This window comes from Tamandua tetradactyla, chromosome 23 (genome assembly GCF_023851605.1).
Source record: "Tamandua tetradactyla isolate mTamTet1 chromosome 23, mTamTet1.pri, whole genome shotgun sequence".
Lineage (NCBI taxonomy): Eukaryota > Metazoa > Chordata > Mammalia > Pilosa > Myrmecophagidae > Tamandua > Tamandua tetradactyla.
Window position 1 is genome coordinate 30,972,848 of NC_135349.1, and position 2,340 is coordinate 30,975,187.

Below are 2,340 nucleotides of genomic sequence, written 5' to 3' on the forward strand. Positions count from 1 at the left end.
TTGTGGCTTACTTTTAAAACTATTAAAGGAAGAGAAGAAATGAAAAGCAAGTGTATAAGGCACAAAGTAGCACCGCTGCTCTAGTTGAAGTTTGAAACAGAGAATAGGCTGAATTTCAGTAATTCCAATTTGTAGGCATCCACAGCATGCTTTTATGCATCCAGCTTCTTGGAGACCCTTCAACAGTTTTGAGCCTACAAAGTATACATTAAAATTTCCGCATTTCTAAAAGCAATAAGACCAATAGTGTAATAATCATCATTCCAAAAGCTACACTGGTAGTATAAGCATACATAGTAAAATTTAGTTACAATGTGTGGTACTGTTTCTATTACATAAGCATATTAACTGTTTCTTTCTTACATAATTTTATATTCAGATGGGTTTCATTTGAACACAAAATCATCCTCATACCACCACTGATAGTTGGCAGTAGGTCTTTGATAGCAGTCTTTATTTTGCTCAAGAAATTATCCTAAAACTGAAAAAAGTCTATAATATAATTCTCAGTCATTAAACACTGTCATATTTGTGAAGAGCTTCTTCCAATTTCTGGGTCACTTGTAAAAATACTATTTGTTGCAGTAAGAAAGGCTGCATCTATGATATAAAGGCTCTTACTCAAATTTAATGAAAGTGGTGAATTTCAGAGGAAGTGGTAAATGAAATAATGTTACAGCAATCTTGAATGAAACCAGCCTCTTAAGCCTCCATTTTCTCTTCTTCCACATGTCACCTATTGTCCTTTACTTTGATAAGAGCTCCTGTTTGCACTTGGATGATGTCTTGGAAGTCAGAGAAGAGTTCACATTGTGTCGTAGGCATTTCCAGTGAAGGCGTTGTGCTGTTCAGGTCCACACAGAAGGTGTGCTACTTCAGCTCAAAGACCTGGCTGATGTCACAGACTGGCCCACCTTCTGATACTTCTTGAATCCCCACATCTGCTTGTATGAAAACTTACTAGTTTTGTCGTTGAACTGGAGCACTCTGTCATGCAACTACTTGGTAAAACACTTGTAGCTGACCATCTTACTCTCCATCTGCTGCAGCAAGGGCAGCAGTGGAGGTCATGCTTAGCCTCAGAAAAAAGTTGGCACCCACTATCTCAACCTGCCCAGCCTTCCTCTTTCCCTATAGGCATTCTCCTAGGTGCTGCTGGGCCACCTCAGGAAGTCCTGTAAGATGTTGCTTTGTGCAACACCAGGTGACTGGCCATGTGGCCCATCCACCAGTTCAGGTGATGAATTCCCTGTAGAAGCAGCTTTGGCCTGCTTCTCAAGCAGGTTGGAAAACAAGATGACAAGGAACTTCATGGCCAGGTGTGTGAAAGGCCAATAGAAGTGCTTCTGGTGTAGGTTCATGGGCACATGTATATGCGTGGTTACCAGCTTGTAAGAGATATAGATCTTCATGCCTTTGAACTTGATCGGCTTAGTGGGGTTGTTGAGTATGCATTGGAAAGGGTAGATGTTCTCTTTTCATTTGGGGCCATAGGGTCCTAGAACCATGTGAAGCATACCCCCATCCTTCACAAAGCCCTTATCCACTGTGGAGATATCTTCATAGTCATCCTCGCTGCCTTGGCTGGCTTGATATTCACCACTGCTGGTAGAATTACTGAGGTGGTGACTGAGGGCTCCCACAGCTAGGGAAGCCAGGCTCCGTGGTTGGAAGGTGCTTGTCAGCAGCCCCTGCTGCAGCTGCAGCAACAGCTACAGGCCTTTGGTCATGACTTGAAGGAGGCAGGCGGCATGGTGGGCCATGGCCTGGCCATGCTGTGCAGGGGGGTCACCTGAATTTACCAGGCCAGGAAGAGGCCATGGTTGCTGTGCCTTTTGACCCATTCGAACCAATCCTCCATGACCACCTCTTTGTTCAGACTCAGCACCTAGTGCTGCCACAGTGAAATCTCACCTGGGTCTTTGGAACTGAAGTCATAGAAGTCTGAATTTCTAGACCTAGTCCAGGGTCACTGGAGTTTACTGAAGTGCTGATCGCACCCTTGCATGTAGACAAAACACCAGAAGACAGCATGCATGGTCATGCCCACCACACTGCTATGCTCACAGAGACCAGCACTGCCCTAGACCAGCATATAATTATCTTTTTAAAAAGTGTAACTATAATATGATTCAATTCCATTTTGAAAAATTGTTAACTGAGAGAGATATATAAATAGCATTTGCATATGAGAGCTAACAATACAAACAATTATTTTGAGACAAATTCACTTCTGAAAGTTGACCAAGTCACACACAAATTTATAGTGCCAGGATCCTCAGAAAGTGGATAACATTTTCCAAATACAGGAAATCTCATTTTATTGGGTGTTTTAGTTAT

General features: G+C 42.6%; 1 pseudogene; it reads right to left on the bottom strand.

Annotated features, from left to right (window-relative positions):
• Nucleotides 1-513: 513 nt before the first annotated feature.
• LOC143666757 (sorting nexin-18 pseudogene) lies at nt 514-2,034 on the bottom strand (annotated as a pseudogene).
• Between the last annotated feature and the right edge of the window lie 306 nt (nt 2,035-2,340).